The 23,448-nt window shown below is 45.9% G+C and overlaps 1 protein-coding gene across 2 annotated transcripts in view; it reads left to right on the top strand.

Moving 5' to 3' along the window:
* The first annotated feature begins 12,158 nt into the window (after nucleotides 1–12,158).
* The window catches only part of SMAD9 (SMAD family member 9), a 41,089-nt gene continuing 29,799 nt past the window's right edge, over nucleotides 12,159–23,448 (top strand). For both annotated transcript variants that reach the window (XM_082762757.1, XM_082762756.1), the window contains exon 1: nucleotides 12,159–12,291. The gene's annotated coding sequence lies outside the window, so the exon portion shown is untranslated. The remainder of the gene's footprint in view (nucleotides 12,292–23,448) is intronic.

Genomic DNA, 23,448 nt, shown 5'->3' with positions numbered 1-23,448 from the left:
GCAGAATATTTTAATTATGTGAATTACAACAGGGCAGCCTGCTCTTTCTCTTTTTTTTTGTGCTGAGTCATTTCCACTTGGACTCTGCAAACATGGAACCATGCACCGAGTGTTTAAGCATTTGGAATAAACTATTAATGCTGTGCTCTAGCTTTGGCATGCCTTAAGCAGAGAAAAAGAAATCACTCCTTTTCTTCTTTATATTCCCTCAGCTTCTTAGTGGCCCCTTTGGGAAAGACTGAAGCTAGCTGACCCTACGTGTTTGAGACACACGGTGCCAAGGGCCAGTGGGCTGACACTGTCTCACCCCATTCCCAGGAATTACTTCTGAAACATCTCTGAGGCTTTCAGTTGCCATCCAGTCTCATTTGTGTACAAAATATGGGGAGATGAGTCAGAGCAATTTCTTGCCCTTCATGGAGAAAACTTGATACCTTGTGCATAGTTGTGGTATCTCTATACACAGTTTACATACTTGCCACCAACCTAGTTTTATTTTTTTCTTTTGAGTCTTTTGATTTTTTTTTCACACAGTAATTGTTCTGCTGAAGTCTAGCTAAACGAGGTGTTTATTCAGCATCTGTGCCATCTAAATATTTACTAATGAAGATCTTTTTAAAAACTTTTTCCCTCAGCCACTAGGCAACGTAACTTTTTCCATTTCTTTGATCCTGAAGCCCCCCTTATTTTTAATTATTCTTTGCTTGGCAGCTGAAGGAAAATGTAGCAATATATACCAAGCCCTTCCCCACCCTCCCAGTTAACAAAGATACTGGTTGTAGATCAAAGAATCCATCAGAACAAACTGCTTCCTATGCAATAAGCCCTCTGTCTCTGGAATAAGCAAGTTTATCTTCATTGTGCATTCCGATAAGATGTTATTATAGTAGTGACTTTAATTACATTTCTCATTATTACATTAGTGCACAGTAACATGGAGTTTCACTGCATCTAAATGTGCTAGTTTGTAGAATATGGTGCCTTTAAGTCTTGTGATGGAGGGAAATAAAACTTCAGAAGCCACAAAATAAAACAAAGAATGCTTCATTTTATAGGCATTTGACCAGAAGTACCTGTGGAAGGACTGAGAAGAATTTTTGGAGTATGCGCTGGGAGGCAGGAAAAGATGAAGAGACATAAAAAGACAACAGTATATGCACCACTGCACATCCCTGTCATGCAAACATGGTAAGATTCTAGGAAACAAGTAACTGCTTCATGAATTAAGGGATAGATTTTTTTTTTTTTTTGTCCTAACTTCATATAGTGATATATCTGGAAGTATATTTTTTAGTGACACATCTTTAAATGTTCATCAATTTTCCTACATAGGAAAACAGTTGCTTCGCCCACTATTATGTTATGGTAAGACCAGAAACTGTAAGACTAATGTGCTATCTCTAAGTATTTTTCGTTAGGCATTGAGTGGGTTAAAAAATCTTTGTAGGTATAAAAATATTCATTATGATTTGTATATTTTGCTGTCTAAAATATTAATTGAATTGATATTCTGTTAAAAAGATTTTTAATGTAACTCAGCTTCTCTGATAACTTGATTAAATGCGAGGCCTGGTATTTGCTGCCAGGTGATTCCCAGAGGAGTGAATTTATCACATGCTTAATCTTGCAATCTTTACTTAATAACTGCTTGATCTATAACTTATTGAAAAATGGTTGTAGTGCCCATAAACTGCAGTCAGCTTTAAAATCAGGGTATAAATTTCCAAATGCATCTCCCTTTGAAAAGCATAGACCTCCAAACAGACCACTGATAATGGTCCTACAGAGTAGAAATAACATCATGGTCTTCAAGTGAACTGCTGCTAACTTATTTCCAAGGAGTGAATTGGAGCACAACAATTTTCTTCTTGGAGCCCCTAGGCAAAATATTCAGTCGGTCCCCAACTTGTTTTAAAGCAACCACATGGTAAAATGGTGCATTGCTTGACCCCTGTTGCTTGAAGCAACTATAAGTTTACAAGACTCTTTTTACTTCTGCCAGATAGTGAAAATACAGATAAATCTGATCCATATAAATCAAGTTTTTAATTAAAATACAGTGAGTTTTCTAATACAAATGGCATTTTCCCTTCTACTCACTATATCCTGCTTTAATGCCAACACTGCACAAATAAACTGTGCTTATCAGTAAAATGTTCTTGTCTGTCAAATATCACTATGTTTTTTTTTTCCCCTCTCATTATATTTTAAGTTTTAAATAGGCTAGTTTATAGAGATGTCTTTTTTCCCCTGGAAGGCATATATACTGTCTTTGTTTAAAACATGGGAGTGTTTTAAAATAAAACATTATTAAGGAGATGCTTGCCATCAACATTAATTGTGAACATCTTTTCATGTTTTCATCTGGAGAGCAAAGTCTGAGGACAGCATTTAGTCAGGAGAGTCTCAAATGACATTCCAAAATGAGCCTTTGCGTATCTTTTCAGAGATTCTCCTTTCTATTTTGAGACGTTTGTTAATGAGGTAGTAAGTTCAGAAGAAGGTGGAGAAAAAATGCAAAAAAAGCAGAATGTTGTCAACCTACCAACCTGTTGTCACAACTGGTATTTTTTTCCTTTCTACAGCAAAAATATGAAGAAACCACATGAGCTTCTGAGGATCCAAATAACCATCCATCCTAAATAAACACACAAGGATTTTCTAGGGATCACTGCTTCAGTATGGCTGGTTTATGAAGATAAAACACATTGAGAAATATCAAGAAGTTCACAGGCTACTAAGGTAATACCTCCAAATGCCAATCTCTTACTACCATAAAGACAAAAGCATTTTTTATCTATTTTGCACCAAAGTTCCATAGGTGGAATGAGTTCAGCTGAGTTTCAAATGGAAAAAGCCCAGCACGCACAGAACTTAGTAGATTAAGCTGACCACACTCTTAAAATACACTTCAAAACATGTTGGTCTTCTTCATACCTATTCTTCATTAAAAACATGGCCAAATGTCTACAGTCTCACTTTTAAATGTACTTCCAGGATGGGTCAGGAAGGATATCTTCTCACGTTAATAATGTCATGTGAAAAATTCTCTTCACTAAAGATTACTTTCCTAGCCCCCAAAAAATCTGTCTCTAGCATGAAACGAATATGTGTTAGACTCAGTCTTGACTTGAAGAGAAATCTAACGCAAAATTAAAGGGATCGCTTAAGTGCAAAGTATCATGATGATTTTGTTTGTGACATGTAACCAGACAGCCATACATGTACTTGGCAATTTAAAAAACAAAAAGCAAAAAGCCTGTCTCACAAAGCTGAAAACAGTTAAAAGCCAAATCAGCTGAAAAGAAAGAAAATAAATAGCAAAGGGAATAATAATAAGGAAGTGCCTAAAACATTCAAGAAGATGCTTTAAAAACCACAATCCAACTGAGAATGGAGGCAATTCTAGTTAACAGAGAACAGACAGATTCAGAAGAGGTATGAATGCAAATATAGGTTGCACTTGATGATCTTAGAGGTCTTTTCCAACCTGAATGATTTTATGATTCTGTGATTCTACGAAACATGGGAGACAAAAAAAAAAGAAATAGAGATTTTAGAGGGAAAAAAAGAAAAACAAACAAACAAACAAAAAACAAGAAAGAGAATCAAAAGAAAAGAAATCCACAGCTAGCAGAATTAACAGTGAGGAAGGAGTTAAGCATCTCAGATATTAAGTCCTTTGAACAACAATTAATATTGCTTCTGGAAATGATACTACTAGCTGGAAATGATAGAACTGTGAGTAATAGAGCAAAGACCATTCAAAAAGTATCTGAAAAAAATCTGAAATTGATACATTAGGTATCATTACATGAAACATTAGGTATTATTAGGCAAGCTAATAACATATTTTCTGTTTTAGCAGTAGCTGAAGATGATGATAAAAAGCAAAGTCTAACTTAAGTCACTGTGAAATCATCAGTTCTTTATACCTTGCTCTCAAGAATTTTAAATGTGCAGACCAAGTAGCTCTCTGACCCATGCACGTTGTTTCAACAGGTTTGTGAAGGCTGGAAACATTAAATTGGAAAACAGCTAATATCATGCCAACAGTTTTAAGGAGATAGATGGAATGAGTGATGTGATTAACTGTTCACACAGGTCTTAGTTATTAAAATGAAGGGAGGACAATGTGAGTAACACCAGTCAACAAAAAATATCTGGTGAAATTAAAACTGAATTAGAAGTTTGGCTGGCAAAGGAAATGGGTCTGATATTACAGACTTCAGAGGTATTCAGCTTCATGCCACCTGACGTTTTAATTAGTAAATTAATGTAAGCTGTATTGAATTTGTATTACTCTAAATTGATTAAAAACTGACTAGGTCTGAAAATGTCACCATAAAAGGGGAAAATTTTATCAACCTGATGGGTTTTTAATGAGGGCCCAAAGAAATCATTTCTTAACCTTGCAGTATTTAACTATGTTTTTAACAATGACCCAGAACTAACTATGAAGTTGATATTGAAAATTTTGCTAATAACTCAAATTATGGCATGAGTAAAAAGGAGAGAGAAAAAAAATTGTCTGACACAGTCAGACTGTAAACAGGGCAGGTGAGTACCTCGCGACCACTCCATCTCCCCCACTCTGTTTCCAAGGAAGGACCAGGTGACAGCCTGTTAGCTAATCTGCTCTTCTGTGGGAGAGACTCTCCCCACTGATAGGGAATTTATTCCAATATCTGCTTGTAAGCCTGGTGCATGTTTCTGCATGCTTAAAAGTAAGGCAAAGTGCAAGAAATAACGTAGGCAGACACGTGAGAAGATGGGGGGTCTAACCTGGAATCTAAAGAGCTTTTGGGCATCATCTCAGCAAGGTATTCAGTGATAACCATTGTTCTTTACAGGAAGGATAAACCTAACCATGGAACAATTTAGCAAGGCTTGTAATGGATTTTCAAAATCCTTACGTTTTTCCAGAAGATTTTCTCTAGCCCATCCATAGCCAGTTGGATAGCTAAGTCTCAGGCTCTCTGGGTACGTGTGGAGTCAGAGGTTCACTTTGCCTCTGGATGTTTGTGTATCTTTACATATTGTATCTTTATGTACTGTTTCTTTTCATCCAAACAAATTTTCAATGACAAAACTGTTCAGACTAGTAGGATAAAGAGTGGAATCGGGTGAAATGGCTGACAGTGCCTCTGATTCTTCCCAACATCAGGCATAACGTTTGGAAGATAAAGTAAAAGCAAGGAATTTCACTGGGTCTTGAACCAATGCCAGCTGAGACTTCAGCCAGGTCAGGCAAACTGCAGGGAAGTGACTCCTCATTACACGTTTCAGCCCTTGCTGGCTAAACAGAATGGAAACAGAATCCTTACAGAGTTTACCTTCTAAGGTTTACTAAGTCATTAACACTGTTATGCAAATGCACAACAAATGCAAAGGTAGCTGTTGTGGTTTAGCCCCAGCAGGCAGCTAAGTGCCGTCCAGCTGCTTGCTCACTCTCTTCAGGTGGAATGGGGGAGAGAATTGGGAAGGCAGAAGTTCAGGAGCTCATGGGTTAAGGACAGTTCACTAGGGAAAGCAAAAGCCACACACACAAACAAAGCAGAACAAGGAATTCATTCTCTACTTCCCATCAGCAGGCAGGTGTTCAGCCCCTTCCAGGAAAGGAGGGCTCAGCATGCACAGCAATTTCTTGGGAAGACAAATGCCATCACACCCAGCATCCCCCCCTTCTTTACCCCAATTTTATTTCTGAGCATGACACCACGTGCTGTGGGGCATCCCTTTGGCTAATTTGGTTCACCTGTCTTGTTTGTGTCCCCTCACAGCTCCTGATGCATCCCCGTGGGCAGGGCAGCACAAGGAGCAGAACAGTCTTGGCTCTGTGTGAGCGCTGCTCTGCAGCAACCAAAACATCAGTGGGTAATCACCACTATTTCATCAAAAGTCAAAAACCCAGCATTGTGTGAGCCTCTACAAAGAAAAATAACTCTATCCCAGACAAAACCATGGCAATATCCATCCCTTATTCCATACCATTTTTGTCATGCTCAGGTCCCACAGCAGTGAGCTGCATAAAGTTATGGAGCTCCAAAGCCAGCTCAGGTTGGGTCACAGCTGCACTTGCACTGTCTTGTAAGGCTCATCCTCTGCTGGTTTGAGTGGTTCCTGCTGTAGGACTTCCTGTAACATGCAACTCAGGTCACAGGTTGCAAGAGTTTAAAGGTATATCTATCACAAACTCCTGCCCTGGTCTCTCCAGACCAGGCTACGGGGTTTGACATTGCAATGAACTCCTCCCCTCACCTGTGCTCCAGCCTGGCCTTGTCCATTGGCCACAGCCCCTTAGAGGTGTACCTGCTCTGGCATGGCCTTAGCCATGAGCCACAGTCCCTTCAGAGCTCCGCCTGCTGTGTGGTGGACTTACTCACAGCCACAGATGCTTTGAGGCATTCGGGCATGGCCTTGTCCACAGACAGATATCGCAAGGTGTACCTGCTGTGGCATGGACTTATTTGTGGCCCCAGATACTTCAAGGTGTACTTTGCTCTGGAGTGGACTTATTCATGGCCAGAGATGCTTTGGGGTGTACTTGCTTCCATGAGGACTCATCCACAGGTCACAGTCCTGATTTGAGTTCAATCTCGAGTCCCAGACTGTCCAGTACAGCAGCTCAGGGACGTGTCTCTGTCCTCTTGCTCCACACAGTCTCATAGCTTTGAGGAGGAAGAAAAAGACCATCAACAGGAAGATCTTGTAGTCTGTGATTTAACCATATCTCTTGGAATAAAAATATATCCCAACATCACATCGTTCTGAGCATCTCAGAGTCTTACTTTGTGCAGCAGAAAAGAAATGCAGCACGAATAATAAAACAGGTTGCTGGACCTCAATCCATTAAAAACTTTGGTGGTCTAAAGTCAGGTCTCAGTATGTGGATTAAAAAAAAAAAAAAAAGGGACTCTATGGAGTTTTGATATAATTAGATGATGACAACTTTCACTGGAATTACTTCAAATTTATGTTCTTGTAGCTCAGAGTAGAATTTGCCCCTAAAATCTTTAATCACAAATAATATGACTTCATCTTGTGCAGCTGCTTCAGCAGGTACTTGCATACACACAAGAACAAATATTTTTAGCTCAATTACAGTGCTGGCTAGAAAAATCATCCTTTTCAATTCTACAAATTGCATTAAGTTCAGTTGTAGCCAGTTTAAATGCTTTTCTGAGTCTTTTTTTGGTTGGTGGCTGAAGGTTTATCTCCATTTGTCCATATCATAGTCTTCTCATGCACCTCTTGACACCTCTTTTGCATCTGGATGAAAAGTGTCATGAAACTAAATGATAATTTTTGGATCTTGCTGCTTGTCTGACCCAGAAAAGGACAGAATCCACATTCTGGTGGCAGTATGTGAAGTCACTCAGCCTGTTCACCTCAGTGCCTCCCGGTATTTCTGTGCTATTATTACACAGCAATATTTCTGTGCTATTATTATACAGTCTGCTATCATTATACGGTCTTCTCAGGTGCTTCTTGTTAAATGTCCACTATTCTGATTCCCTTTTCTCCTTCTCTCCCTCTAGTCGTGCATCTCTGAACCTGTCTGCCTGCCTCCATCTTCTTCAGCTTCTCCGAATTTATAGCTTCACTTCTAGGATCTGAAGCAAAGCATAGTGAGACAAGAGTAATTTTGATGTCTTTGCTGGGAGGGAACAGAGAAACCAGCTGCCCAGCACAGTCTCTGCAATACTGCATTAACCAACTTGTTGCATAAGATAGCAGCTGCTTTTTCCACCTGTTTTTCTTCTGAGAACTAGCATCTTAATGCCACAAACATGCAGAAAATTGATGTGAGCAGCATGAAACATGTTTGTATGGAACAAGTGTCTTATTCTGTCGGTGTTGGAAAAGATGTGTGGCAGAAGACTCCCTGATGGTTCAAGTGTTTATTTAAAACCTGATACAGATGTGCCGAAGCTGTTCAGACCTCTGTTTGGATAGTGATATCCTCAAACAACCTGTGAATAAGAAGCAGGGTAAACTGAGCAAGCTCCAAGCTTCTGGACACCACAAACATCAGACTTAGCCAAATCCAAGGATGAGGGGCTGAGGCTGCTCTAGCCCTACAGTTAGACAGAAGGGGAACAAAAGGAGTGGAGGTAGGCATCCTGACATGGTTTGATCTCGTTCATGCACCCACTGAGGGATGGTGATTGCCACTACTTGAAGGAGTCATCCTTCTTTTTCTTGGCAATGCTGCCCTGCACGTCTGGCTCCACCCTCAGCTACAGGAACAGCCCTCGCTTTCCAGGGCTCTGGCACAGGCGGAGCAGGCAGCAGAACCACAGCTATGTCGCTGTTCCCAAGAATCCACTGCCAGAGGCAAGTGTCTGCTTTGTCTTTGCCTAGAGAAAGCCCACAAGGAAAACGTAACTCAGTAAATCCATGGTGCTGTGGCTGGAGATCTTCTCGTGCCCATGCCAGCACACTTGGAGTGGGTTGAGGTATCTCCAGAGCGCAAGGTTCATCAAAACACTGCTGCTGCAACAGTTATTTCTTGTTCGGTGGTGGTGGACGGTGCCAGTACTTCACTGGAACCCTGTAACAGTACATACAGGGAGTAGGTGTACTTACAGCTCTTGGGAACTTGCAGTCCCTTCCAAGTGGAAAATTCATTTTATTCTATGCATACTACACAGTGTCTATGTTGAAAAACAAACAAACAACATCAAAACAAAACAAACAAACCACAATAATAATAATAAAAACAAAAATAGAACCCTTCCTTCCTTTTCACAGTTTCATCCAGTCTTCATAGTTTTCCACATATTCCTTTACTCCTGATTTTCTTTACAGAGCTATCCAGCACAAAAAGACAAAATGCAGACCAAACAGAGGAGAACACTCAGACCAGGTTTGGGTTTATGAGTAAAGGAGGTTGGTCCATGTTTTACAGGGTGGGATTAGAGAAGGAAAGTTATACTGTGAGAAGGCCAAAGTTGGGCTTTTTTGCTTACAAGGGGCAGGATAGGAAACCAGACACTTAGGAGGGATAACAGCACGTGAGGAATGGAATTAGCAGAGCCTAGGCAGGGCAGGGGACTGACAGGTGATGAGTGACACCAGCAGAAGAAGGGTTAGAGTGGATCCCGAAAATGAGAACGCAGGATTTGAAAGCCACGTGGGCAAAGATTTGGACTTTAGGGAAGGGATTTAAAGTGTGTGGGGAGAGAGGGGAGAAGAGGAGGTGTTATGTATGAGCCTTGCTCCTGAGAAGATACATAGTTCAGATACATAGGTTAACAGATGACAGGTAGTGCGATCAACACGGTGCAGTTAAAACTGGCACCACACATGAATGCAATTCAGTTGTTTTACAGATCTGAGTCTAACTCAAAGCTACTATCAAAGTAAAGATTTACAGACTGACTGAAAAACCTAGGCAGTGTCTGCCTGCTGCTGTGCCCTCCTGGCTGGAACAGCTGCAGTAGCAGAAGTGGCATTTTAATTCACACCACCAAGGAAGATGGGCTGGGGATAGCACGGTGGGTGGGAGTAGAGACCACCTTGTTCTGCCTCCTCTTCGCTGCCAGCAGCAGTTGTGAGCAGAGGAATGAGAAACCAGAGGTTTTAGCACCTGGAACAGATGCAGTGAGATTTGGCAGAACTCGGGTATGAAAGCCCTCAAGATTCACAACCAAGTAGTCATGCCTCAGAAAGTTACACACCACACCTCAGCTGAGCCACCGTAACTGTCCGTGTGTCTGGCTTTACTCAACAGCAAGCATGAGCCAATGCACCTTAACCAGATTTAAGGCTAGCAAGGCAGAGGAGCAGAAACTGAAGGTTTTTGTGTTTTATTTTTATTTATTTATTTATTTATTTTTAAAGAAGTCTGCATGGTGCGCAGGCTGAAGGAGGGCATCCTCACCTACATGGTGCTTTGTGTCAGCACCGCCACTTGCAAGGGCAAAAGCACAGGATTTAAGAGAGAGGTCTAAACAGGGAGCTTGACTGATAGGATTTAGACCTAAATATGCAACTCCCCTATCATAGTGTGGATGTATTTGATGTGATAATATTACTTTCCTCATAATCTTTCTACAGATTGATGTTTTAAGTGCATAAGTTAAAAATAAACAGCATTGTGGATGTAAAATCTCCAGTCATGCCGAGTTAGGATGTGTGATTGGCACTTCATAAATGTTTACAGTGATTTATAAATACCAGCGTCTCTTCTGCCACTCATCTGTCAAGAAGTCTCCTGCAGGAGAAGGGAGACAGCAGTGGGGAATCAGCTGATATTTTAAGATGTTTTGGACCAAAGTGGCAAAGAGAGGTATTCAGGGAGTTGCATTACATCCCCCTTCTCCCTCCACACACACATGCCTTGATGAATTTGCACTGCGGAGCTGTAATTCCATTGTGGCTTTCTGATGTCTACACAAACTGCATTAGCTTTTCTGTCATGTTTTATAAGGAAAAAAAAAATTGGCGAAAATGTCAGCAGGATGATATCTTTAATCATATTTATTGATTGACTTCAAAAGGCTCAGTGCAATTTAACTGGAACTCTCAATGCAATCAGAGGCAGGTTCAGCCAGAACCTATTCCTAGCATCGCCTAGAGCCCTAAATTCACAAGTACCTTTTGTCTCTGGTGTCCTCCTGTATGAGTGGCTGTAGCCACTGGACTTACCCGTTATTTCTCTTTCAGCCTGTCCTTATTACAGCTAATCCAATATGCTACCCAATACAGCTGATCTAGCATATAGTTAGAAATGGTTTGCTGTTCTCTGGCCAGTCCCATGAACCGACAGGACCATTCAAAGACCCTGTGAAAGTGTTACTAAATCCTATTTACAAAATATTTTATTTCCTTGCGTTGCTATTAAAGTCTGAGTGGAAGTCCTATGTGACTGGCTCCTGAAATCACCGGTTGGATTTTCAGGACAGCAAATTCAAGGCACAGACTGCTCGGCCAGCGGGACACCCATAGCTGTCTCCTGTGGGTGAAAGCTGGGGGATGGGGGGAATTTCTGCAAGACACAGCATCTGGGTGACTGGGTGACAGGAGGAGCTGAGGGGGGAGCTGGTGGCATCCCCTGTGCCCTCGGGGGGCCCGGGAGCACTCGGGACCCCCATGGCGGGCAGCCATGGGGAAGTGAAATGGCAGCGCCTCAGGGCTGGGGCAGCTGTGGGTGCAGGACAGGCAGAGAAGGGCTGGGTGGGGTGGGCTGGGTGAGGGGGCGAGCTGTGAGTGTGCATGTGTGTGAGCATGTGTGAGTGTGTATATGATTGTGTGTCAGAGGTGGGGATGGGCTCGTGTGTGCATGAGGGGCGAGAGGTCTGTCGGGTGGGGGGCAGCAGTGCCATGGGGTGAAGGTTCGGTGTGGGCGGTGGGGGTGTGCAGGGTGAGCTCTGTGCATGTGTGCGTGAGGAGGGAGCGAGCGTGTGAGGAGTGGGGGTGTGAGGAGAGGGTGCACGAAGAGTGTGTGTAGTGTGTATGTGTGTGAGGAGTGGATGCGTGAGGAGTGTGCGTGTCAGGAGTGAGCATGTGAGGAGTGTGTGGGGGGAGTGTGTGTGTGTGTGTGTGTGTGTGTGTGTGAGGAGTGGGTGCGTGTGTGAGGACTGGGTGTGTGAGGAGTGAGTGAATGTGTGAGGAGTGTGTGCGGGGGGGGGTTGTGTTTGAAGAGTGAGCGTATGAGGAGTGTGCTTGAGAAGTGTGTGTGCACGGAGGGGGAGTGCTTGACGAGTGAGCGTGTGAGGAGTGAGTGAGAAGTGTGTGTGTGAGGAGTGAGCGTGTGAGGAGTGAGTGAGTGAGTGAGTACGTGAGGAGTGTGTGTGTGAGGAGCATGTCTGTGAGAGTGGGTTTGAGGAGTGTGTGTGCGTGTCAGGAGTGAGCGTGTGAGGAGTTTGGGGGGGGGGTGTATGTGTGTGAGAGGAGCGAGCGTGTGAGCAGTTTGTGTACGTGTGTGTGTGAGCAGTCTGTGTGTGCGTGCAGTTTATATACGTGTGTGTGAGCACTGCCTGTGTGCGTGAGCAGCGTCTGTGTGTGTGAGCACTGTCTGTGTGTGTGTGCGCGCGGGGCGGGCGGCGGGGGGGAGCGCAGGGGCGGGCCGGCGGCCGCGCTGGTGCTGGCGGCGCTCCAGCGCGGCGCACTAATACAGGCAGCCGGCTCCCGCCTGACTGACGCCGGCCGGGGCTGCTGCTGCCGCTGCCGCTGCGCCCTGGCCCCGCCACCGCCGCCGCCGCGCAGCTGCAGCCCCAGCCCCGCTCCCAGCCCCGCTCCCTCCCTGCGAGGCACCGAGACCCCAGCCCGAGCCGGCGGCAGGTAAGAGCCGGGGCTCCCCGCCGCGTCCCGGGGCGGGGGCCGCGCGGAGCCGTCCCCCCGAAGTTAGCGGAGGTGGAGGGGGTTGGGGGGGGGGCAGCGGCCGGTGCCGGTGTCCCCGCGGCGCTGGGGGGCCGGGAGGGGGCCGGGGCGACGGGGGCAGAGAGGCAGAGACAAGGCGACGCCAGGGCTGCGAGCGAAAAGGAGGAGGAAAAAAAAAAAAAAGAAAAAAAAAGAAAAAAAAAAGCGTTTTTATGGATGGCTGAGCGCTGACAAGCCTCCCCGCCGTTATGATTGCTCTCCCTCTGCTTTAAGAAGGGGGGGGGGAGGAGAGAAAAAAAAAACTAAAGCAAAACAACAACACAAAAATCCCCACATGACACGTTTGGGAATAGTTTTCCTTTCAGAGGTTGCTCGCTGCTCAAGAAATGCCGCTCCTGGACACGCTCCCGAGCAGAATTTCGGGGATTTGGTTGCGTACCAAACGCCGTCCTGGGCTGCCTGGTGCTGGTCACCAAACCCAGCAGCCCACCCCATGGCAAAGCCAGACCCATCCCAGCTCTGTCCCCGCGCCCCTGCAGCTCTGAGCCTGGGGAGCTCAAAGTTTGGCTAATTTGCAACAATTCCGATATTGTGTGGCAACTGCGTTTTCCTCCTTTGATTTTATGGGTAAATTAATTTGATGCTAGCCAGGGCTGCTTTAAAAGAAGGCTTAGTGGGAATAAAAATAAATGACACACGCTTGCATGCTCACACACACACACACACACACACACACTGTTAATTACTCGCATTTTATAGATTAATGAGGAAAAAACTCAGCCCCGAATGGTCAACTTCTCAGTGAATGAACTCTCCCTGGGTAGCAGTAGGAAATGATGTGCACGTCTTTGGAATGTGTTCAAGTTTGGGGCTGTTTGGGAAGGACACTGCAGATAAGGCAAGTTTCTCTCCTTTGTACCTGCGACGTGGAGGAGCGAGGGGCTTTACACAGCCTGTCCGTGCGGTAGGAGCGACCTGCTCGTCTTCAGGAGCGTAAGCTTGAGAAAAAAAGCCACAAAATTCTTCCCCTCAGCGACGGTAGGACAAATGTCATCTCTCCAACAAGCCTCATCCGTTTTCATCCAGCCAGACAACTCCCTTCTTCGTCCAGATTTGATAAGTACCAGTGTCTGGCTGGTTTGTGTTTTGTTTCCTGCTAGGTTTTAAAACAGAGGCTGGGAGTGTATTTTTTTTCCTATTTTAAATACTGAGTTAATTTGGTATAGTGGCTAAGACAAACATGAATTTTATCAAGAAGTATACGTTGTGTTACGTTTACTGAGTTGTGCAGTAGTTTCCTTTCTTTTCTGTCCCTTGCGATGGAATTAACAAACACTTTCTACTTCACCACGTTACAGGCATATAAGCTGATAAACTGTAATTCTGCAGAAATGACTGAAATAGGGGTTGAGCGTGTTTCACCACGCATCGTGGTGGTAATCAGGATTCGTGTGTTGATAGGGGCTGGAGACAGATGCTTTTATTCACATGCAGCAATTGAAACAAACACGAACCAAGGTTTACTCTGAGCTGTCAGCCGTACAACTCTGCAAAGAAGTTGAGCGCTAATATTTTATTAATGCACTTGTCCAAAGCTAAGAGGCACACGCGCGTATGCCAGATATCCACAGAAGGTGGAGAGGAGTGTAGAGGAATTGGGGAGCCACTCATGTCTGGAAGCTGCTTTCACACGAGCTGGTAGCAGTGCCCCGTGCTGCTTTCGCTGGGGACGGAACAAGGCCTAATGCAGTAAAATAGGAGCAGAGAAGTGTCAGTGTAATGTATCACATAACATCTGGACAGTTAATCCTCCTTTCTCCCCTTTTAGTCTTTTACAGACTTGGTGCATTTCACATTTGAATCCTTAGCTATCTGCTGTTATCAGCCCGGCAGATAGCGTGTCATCTAATCCTCCGCTGAATGCTAAAGTGCTGTAATTCTGATGGCCAGGCTAATCTGTCGCGATAAAGTTTTATTTTTCCATTGTTAAATTCAAAGGACAATGACTGCTAATTACAAGTGACCTCTAACCAAAACACTAGCTTGTGTTTATCACCGGTGCTGATACTTGCTAGCAGTATTCAGGCATCAGCTGCACGAGGCACCCTGCTTCAAAGAAACCTAACAGAAGAATTCAGGGAGCCAAAAGGGGGGAAAATACATGTGCTCTAGATAATTTGCTGAAAAAAAAAAAACGTGGTAAAAGTGTACATAGATTCTATTTGCTGTGCAGCATATCTATTACAAACAATAATAATGACAGGGATGTGGAAGAAATAATTAAAAATTTCACTTAAAATATTTATGATAGCAGCACAGCAAATACATACATACAGAAGGCTGTTATGGTAGACTGCGTGGTTTCCTGCTGCAGGCGGGTATAAAGAACCATTAGAGTTATTGTACATTAACAGCCAAAGACAGTAATAGCAATGACAATTTGAGAGAATCACTGCTTTCCTATTACTGTCTTTGAGGACGTTTGTTGTAAGAAATATTAGATTGAATGCAGTGTAATAAAATTAATTTTTCAAAAATATTCTTAATAATGTTGGAATGGTAGTAGTGTGGGAATTCTGCAGATAAAGAGGTGAATTGGAGAGCTTAGGGCTCCGTGTATTCACGAGAGTAGCTGAAAACCTTGCTGAGCTTTTGCAGCTGAGGGGATCTAATAGACTGTGGGATCGGAGCCCAGACTGAGATCCTGATGGGTGTACGTACACGTTTACATCAGAGCAGGTGACACTCTGTCTGTTCAAGTTTTCTTTTTTTTTTTTTGTGCAGATAGCTGTGATTTTTAGACAGATTTTTCTACAGGACCACTTGCAGGTTTCTGCAAGAACTGTTGCAGCATCCTAGACAGATGCATCCTAGGCAGAACAGTTTTCTCTGGGGTTCAGCTCCTCTGGACAAGGGCACAGCAAGGACACCGTGGAGGTGGACACAATTTCCTAGCTTACACGTTCGCCACTGTAAAAACATAAAGCAGAAAGGAAAAGAAAATCTGATAATCGACCTTGTGGTTTATCTTTATTTATTTATTTTTGAGGCAGCAGGAAGCTCTAGGTGTGTTTCTCCCTGGGAGGAGAAATGCCGTGTCTTTCCTGCATCCTTCTCTCCAGAACTTGTTTCCTTCCCACTCTTCTTCATTGTCAGTCACACCACCACCTCCTTCCCTCTGCCAAACTCGGCATCATCCTTTGACTGCTGTGTTTCCTCACAAGCCTTGGTACTCCCAGATGTCTCCTGACACTTCTTCTTCACGTTACTTCTTACATCCCCCCTTCCTTTCGTTTGCAGCTGCCAAAGCATTAGTCCACGCAGTGGCACCCTTCCAGCTCGATACTGCAACCTCCCGTTTCCCAACAAGCTCCCTTCTTCCACCTACGTTCTGTTCCCAGGCAGCACGACCCCTGCCAAAACCCCGGATCTTTTGTTTTCCTTTCTGAAACGTCTCCACGCAGGCTCCCGTTCTGGAGTCTTTATATACTCCTGTTTTTTAGTTAGGCTTTGAAAGATTTCCCCGCTTCCAGGGTTCTCCACATCTATTGGCCTCGGTCCTGCGGTCCACTGAAAAGTAGAAAGGAGGAGGAAAGAAAATGACCAGATCCTTGGGTCATTACAGTTTGTTCTGCTTCAGGCTTCCTTTCACCCTCATTACCTGGCTACAAAAGGAGTAAGATTGGTCGCTGCTTGATACCTGTTCCTCTGTTTGTTCTGCCCCGGGTTGTGCTCGGCCATGCAGCTGCGCTGTGAGGAGCAGGAGGCAGCGGGCTGTTGGTGGTGGTACCCTTTCCAGAAGGTGGTGTTTGCTCACAGCAAAGCTCCGTGCAATTAAGAACACTTTATAATGCAAATAACCGTGCTGCCGAGGTCGGTGCACTTAAACAATGGTTAATCACTTTGCAGTTCCTTGCCATGCCTTCCCTTAATGAAAAGTCTTTTTATTTATTTTTGGTAAAGCTTTCCCGTGTAGCGTTCCTCATCAGGAGAGTGCAGAGGGCTTTGCAGGACGGTCCTTGTCGGGATACCTACATGGTAGGGCACCCGAAGGAAAATCATTTACAGGATGGGGTCCCACATGCTGGGCTCAGAAGGGACCGAAGGCACCAGGAGCTCACGTGGCTTTTCGGGACTCCCTTCTGGTTACTTGCTGGCCTGGCCTACCCACACCTACTTGGCTCCATCAGACGAGTCCAGCTGCCAACGTGCAGTTTCTTACCCTGCAGCGTGTGAGGTAGATAATATATCTCCTTAATTGAGAGCTCCTGGATTGCTTCATGGAGGGCATGAGGCCTCCACAGAGACATCTAGGGTAGGGAAACTGAAATTCATCCCTGCGTGAGGCAGCACCCTGCTGCTTTTCTGCTTCTTGGTAGGGACCTGTGTGGGGTCTTGGGCAGATCTGAGTGGTAGGAGGGGAGAGGAAGAGGAGAAACGGAGTTGGGATGTTCCCTGGGCTCCTGGGGTGAGTTTGCAGAAGAGATGCGTTTTTTCTGAAGGCTCAGGGCCCTCTTCCTGCCCTTTGCTTGGTACCCTGCGTTTTCAGGAGCTGGCTGTTACCACGGCGTGTCATCTTGCATGTCAAAGAGAATCCAGCCCTCATTTTGTGCTCCCAGGCTCACACAGAGGCATGTGAAGGCTGTTTAATGCCATAAGCAAGTGTTCTGCCTTGCAGAGAAGCTGAGCATCCACGTCTCTGGCTGAAGTCACCGGGGCTGGCCGGCCGTCTCCTCCTTCTCCCCCCAGAGGAGGGAATTCTTGCTCCTTTTTTTCCTAGAGCTGGTGTGGTGAAACAGCTTCCACCGAGAGTCCAGGCACATCCAGATACTCCTCATGGAAAACACCTCAGTGCGAGCCTCGGCCTCTTGTCCAAGGCAACCCCGGCCAGTGAATCAGATGAAACCCACTCATACCAGAGCCCACCTGTCCTCCAAGCCTCTTCTGAACAGTTTTAGGCCCCGTGGATGCTCCTCCCTTCCCCCCGCAGGGTTTCAGGAGCCGTGAGGGCTCCATTAGCGCAGACGGCTGCGGATGTCGGAGCAGGAGAGCCCACACGTCAGTCCGAGCGCATTAACAGCTTCCCACAGTGAGAGCCTTTTAGGAGAGACAGGTTTGCATGTGATACGGGTTGAAGGCAGCGGGCTGCTAGCGTGATTCCCTGCAAAACTGCTAACGCGGGGAGTTTCGTGGTCAGGCTGAGACCTTGCAGATCTGCCAACAGGAGCCAGCCTCCCTCCTTTTTTGTGTGTCCCAGCAGGAAATGAAGGTGTTGGGCACCTGAACGCCGCAGAGCTGGGCCTCAGATCTCCTGCTGGGCAGATGGCGTGTGCTACACAGGGAAAATCAGTTGCCTTACCCATTTCCTGTGCACGTGCTATAAATGTCCAACTCAGGCTCAGAAAGTGCATTTCTCTCTAACAGAGGCACTAAACTTTCAGGATAGCCTCTCCATCAGACCTGAGTGCCAGATCCTAGGTGAAGCAGCTGTTCTTCAGAAGTATCCCTATTCACAGCATTCTTCACGTCTAACTCCAAGCAAATCCTTTCCCTAAAATGGGTGTTTGGGAATTTCTCCAAGAATGCCAGTGATTGATAACAAGGATTACAGGATCTGATTAGTGTGGATATAAACTTCAGGCCAGCAATGAAGCTGAAATTCTTTTCTAGTCCCCTTCTTCCTTTGTGAAGTGTTTGTTCTGGAGGCACTTGGCTGCGTGCTCTGTATTAGAGACGAGTCAGCGTTTATTTTAAAAGCAGGAACTCTATTTTTTTGCGTTATTTCCAACTGTTCCATTTTTAGCAACACCGATGGGTTTTGCTACAGTTTCACTGGGAATGGTGGGTATGTGAAGAATGCGGGACCGACTGTCTATAAAATGGGGATGACCAGAGCCACGAGGAGATGTGCTGGCTCCCCAAGGCAAGTTGATGCACCTCCCCATCGTATCCCGCTGCCTTCTCCCACTGATATGTCCTCAGAGCTTCCCCGCAGTGTGTTTATTCCTTGGGGGTGTTATCTCAGGAGGGGAAGGCGGTTGGGAGATGGGCACTTTGTCAGAGCTGCTGCTCTGTGCCCAAGCAAAGCAGCCCAGGAAGGGCTAAGGCAGGGGCTGGGTGAATGGTTCGTCTTCCTGCCTGCGGGGAGCAGGGCGTGGGGCAGGGGAGAGGATGTATCCCTCCGGGGTTGCATCTCAGAGACTTCGGTGTGGCCCAGCCAGGGAACGCACTGTGGTTGACTCCGTATAAACATCACAGCCCCTGGTTTCCTTTAAAAATTAATGCCGAGGAAGGAAGCGCGGTCAAAGAGAGATCACAGTGATAAGTTGGTCCGCTTTCGTGTTTTTGGACAGATTTTGGTTGTGGTAATTCTCTGTGGTGCCTCCAAATATTGTGGGCAATTTTCAAAGGTGCAAATTAGTGAGAATTTCCAGTCCTCTGCTTTCTCTGCTTTTGTTTTTGTTTTTTTTTTGGTGAGCGTGTTTATCCTGAGCAGCGGGACGCAGGTAGCACTGCCTGAGTTAGCCTAGGGCTCGAAACCAGCATAACCGTGTTAGTGTAGTGCTGTGCCTGAACAGAGAGGCTCACGGGCTTGATTGTAGAGGGCCGTAGGGCTTCCCAGTCCCTTCTTCCTCCCCAAGGCCAGCACAGCTATTCCTGAAGAAAGTTCTGTAACTCGGAGAGGCTGTGGGGTCTCCTCCTTGGGGATCTCCAAAAGCCGCCTGGACGTGGGCCTGGGCAGCCTGCTCTGGGTGTCCCTGCTTGGGCAGGGGGGGCACCAGGGGCCTCCAGGGGCCCTGCCAGCCTCAGCCACCCTGTGGTGCTGTGATCTGCTCTCTCAGACCTCCAACAGCAGTAAGTATCCCAGCACATAGCTCTACTCTTACACATTTTCATGTGGACTTGAAAGACAGATTGCTCCTATCCTACTTGCAGCAGCCTTTTGCACATTCACGTGCTGTCACCACATCCATGTCCTTCCCTTCTTCCCAGCTAACACAGCTTTGCTGATTCTGGTACCCAAAAGATGAATTCGTTCTGCATTCAGCCTGGGGCTGCACCATCTCAAAGATGCACTCGCTCAGAGTGGTCCCACCCCAGCAATTAGTACATCCTTTCCCAGTTAGGCACCACGGACATACCAAAAGCAAACTGGGTACTTAGTTTACTTTTGTGACTGAATTTATGCCCCTTAAACACAGCCACAAGTGTTTGCCCTGTGGAAATTTATGTGGCTGTGTTAAGCTGTGCAGCTCATGTGTCTGAATCCATCCTCCTTTATAGCAAACGAAGATGTGTTACTCCTGTCAAGAGAAGCTGGACTGTGCTGAGGTAATATCTGAGTGGTTCCATAAGCTCAGAGAGATTATGTGGAAGTCACAGACATTTAGACACTGGCATCAGACGTTGTCCTCTTCTAATCCTGGAGCTAAATGCAACGAGGGCTCCGCAGTGTGGAGGAGCAGCCAGAGAAGCATGAAGGCTGTGGGATTTCTCTTTGATATCGATGGCTTTGCTCAAAGTTCAATGCAGAAAGGCTTTCAGACCAAAGTTGAAATAAACAAGAAAATGAGTTTCAGAAGTTTGCATTATTCATTTAAGCTTATAGGAATAAACAATGAGATGCTGCCAGGGCTGTGTGAAACATGGGTAAATTTGAGTCTCAAGTGCTTTACCTCATATCATTGCAGCTGTTTTCAATTGGAGCACTTCAGGGTCAAACCAGGAAGAAATTTGGTTTCTTAATTAAAAGAAAAAAAAAAATCCTTCTTTACATCCCATTTAATTAAAACCCTGGGTGTCAGGTTCTGTGGTTGTGGAAGAACTCGGTAACAATGCGATGAATAATTCATTCCCTGTGTTTTGTTGGGTGCAAAAGGCAGTGGTTTTGGACGGGTTCATAACAACACCCTCGTCTTTCTGGTCCCCATCCCAAGAAGGAGCCTGGGGGATCCCAAATTATGCCATGGGTGCCACAAGTGGAACATGGGTCTTTCCGAGGTGATTTGCATCTGTCAGGGGTAACACGGGGCCACTGTTCCCGAGCCGTGAGCTGCCTGCTGGAGCAGCAGCACGTGTGTGTGTGTGGCTCACGTATGCATTTCCGTGGTGCTCTGCAGGGGTAAATGCATGCATAAAAACCTCCCTCCCCTGCCCTGCTCCGAGCAGCTGTGCCTGCGAAATCCTGTGCCAGTGCCAGGATCTCTGCCTCAGACTCAGGGTGTGTGAGCAGGCCCAGGGCAAGATTGGTGAGGTTCCTCACTCCTTTGAGACCCAAAGTATTTGTAAACAGTCTTTCATTTCTTTATTTTAAAACCCTTTCCCCCCGCTGAGCAGTGGAAGATCCAGAGAGCAAACAGCAGTGACAACGTGACCGAGGAAGATCTTTGCCAGCCTGCAGTCCTCCGTCCGCTGCAGCACGCTGGCTGCTCTCAGCTGGGCACTAAATTGATTTGAAACCAAATCAAGTCTCAATTACAGCAATATCAGCTCTGGGAGAACTCACGTCCTTTTCCCTTTCCTAGTAGGTAGAAGTAACTCGCTCACTGCTAGGTAAAAATAACCAACCGCGTGCGTGTTCACAGCATTCCTTCTCACATTGTTCGACTGAAATAATATTCTCCCATCCAATTCTGTTGTGATTTAGTCACCGAGCTGCAGACTTCCAGCTATAATTGTCTCGCTGTTCCGTTTTCCAGCCGCGTGCAATCTCCAAGAACTGTGCAGCTTCTGTCTAGACGACCCTCTGAGAGATCTCCCTCTGTGGCCTGGCTGAGCTGTGGCAGTGACACCGAGCCTGGTGATGTCAGCCATTTTCGAGACTGATAGCCGTGCCTCTCACAGCTCACTTAGCCGAGGCAGGGCCGAGCCTCGGAGTTCGATTCTGGCACCAGCTGCATGCCCACATCTGCACAGATGTGCACACGCACGGATACGCTTTTGAGGATGGCCTGGGCACCGTGCTGGTGTTGTGTTTTAAGCCTGTTTCCACCAGCATCCGTGCAGCACTCCTCTTTGACTTCTTGCATAGAGCTTGAAGCGAAATTTAACGAGGACTGATCCACTACGCCCACTGGAATTGAATTAGCAGGGAACTTCGGCAGCACAGGGACCTGCGCAGATGTTCTGCCGGGGGATGATGCAAATCCTAGTGGCACAGTGGATCCTTTTTGCTTGAAACCAAATCTAAATTTCTCCAAATCTTCCCAGAGTGGAGGTGTTGATGTGCTGCCACATGAGATACAGAGGGGGGCACATCAAATTTCTGAGATCTGTGGAAGGAGCCCCTCTTACTGGCTTCAGCAGGGCTCGGCTCGGGTCAGGGAACATCAAGCCCACAGGGATGGTGTTTCGTCTGCTTCTCTCCGATCGTGGAGTGTCAGGCTCTTCAGCAGCACAGGGGAAGTTACCGTAGAGGAGTTCCTGGAGGAACACGTTTCTCCTGTTGACCTGAGGGCCTAGGGGCTGGTTCTGCACTGCCAGGTGAAAAATGTGCTTAGGAGCAGGAGAAAGTATTCCAGTCCCCTCTGCTCTGTGTCCATAGCAGTCATTCACAGCTGAGGTGGGACTCATCTCATCCAGTGTTCATTGTATGCAGTGCTGGGTTTTGCTGATCCTTTTCTGGGTGGAAATAGAGCGGAGAGCTCTGTGCCACGTACCCACACGTACTTCTCACATATGTATTCAGGGATTTCAGGGTGACTAGGTCAGATAGGAGTGTCAACAATTTGGATGTGTTTATGTGGCCATGTAAATTCTACCCCAAGGCTGTCTCCAAACTAGTAAATTAAACATGCCTGGTACTGTTCTTGGCCTTGAGGCCAACTGGGAGGGAGACACTTGCTTCCATGCACTAGGTGTCTCATCCTCCAAAACAGGGTGGCTCTATGCAGACTTCTTATTAGGAGTGAGCCCTGCTCCCTGCTAACTCCTGAATCGTGCACAAGAATTATGTGCGAGACTGCTGCTTGGCACAGATCAAAGCCATTCCAGATACCGTGGTAACAATTTACACTGTACATAATCAAATTCTCATGCTTAGAAACGTTCCCCAGCATTGTTTAATCTACTAGCTTAGATGTAGCTGAGGTGGGCACCCTGTGTTTAGGGAGAGCGGAACAGGTGAGCTGGGCTGAAATGTTTCCAGTCTCACCTTTTCCTGTTCCTGCAGACCACAAAACCAAAAAGGTTTGGTCCATGCTTACATGCAGTATGGCTTCTGTGCCTCCCATAAGCAAGTTTTAAACCTTAGGCTAAACTTGGCAATGGAGTAAAGACATAGGGCATGGAAGACTGACCATGTTTGGTCTTGACTGGTCTCTTACCAGCCAGACAAAGCTTCCCATGTCTTCCAAGAAGGAATCGTGTTAGTTGTCCCCTGAATGATGTGTGACTCATACGATAGTACATCATGCTGTCGCTGAAGGAGATAGAGGCAACCAGACCAGAACTCCCATCACGGTATGGCCAGGGTGTGATACGTGTGGTGGGGATGTGGATCACAACCGTAACACTTCCCTACCCCTCTGTGTTCTCTAGCGGTGAGCATCAAGAAGCAAGACGGGTCGTCAGCACGGCAAATGTGTCCAACACAGCTCTAAAACCTTCCGGCATCGGAAGTTTCCAGTTGGGTGGGCAAGTTGCCTGGTGGAAAAGGCGTGCAGTTTAAACAACTGCTGTCCTAAGAGATCATTAAAATGAAATTGTGAATTAACATCTCTATCTTTACAGCCCTGGAGTGGAGTGGCTGCCTGGGTATTTCATAATGGGGTATCTAAGCCTGGCAACACAGGGCTTATGCTGCTAAATATGCTGAATAATATGCAGCATTATGTAATTTAATAGCATTAAACTCGGATGCTCTGATAATTCTATTTTTTGAAAGCTGTTTAATGTGTTTAATGCCACTTGTATTTTGTAAGTCAGTCGGATTTGGGGCAAAAAGGATTTTAGGAGAAACTGGGGGGAGAACGATAGGAAATTGTGCAACGTACTTATCTGAGACTGCATCACATGGGCTGCAAAGCGCTGCTTTTGCTTTTATACACATACCCTTGGCGACTCTCCCACTAGCAACAATAGTGCTCAGACTCATACTGATGTCACTGTTGAGTTATT

Source organism: Aythya marila (genome assembly GCF_965140915.1).
Source record: "Aythya marila genome assembly, chromosome: 1".
Classification (NCBI taxonomy): Eukaryota; Metazoa; Chordata; class Aves; order Anseriformes; family Anatidae; genus Aythya; species Aythya marila.
Note: the sequence above shows the minus strand (reverse complement) of the source record. Positions and strands in the feature narration are given on the sequence as shown.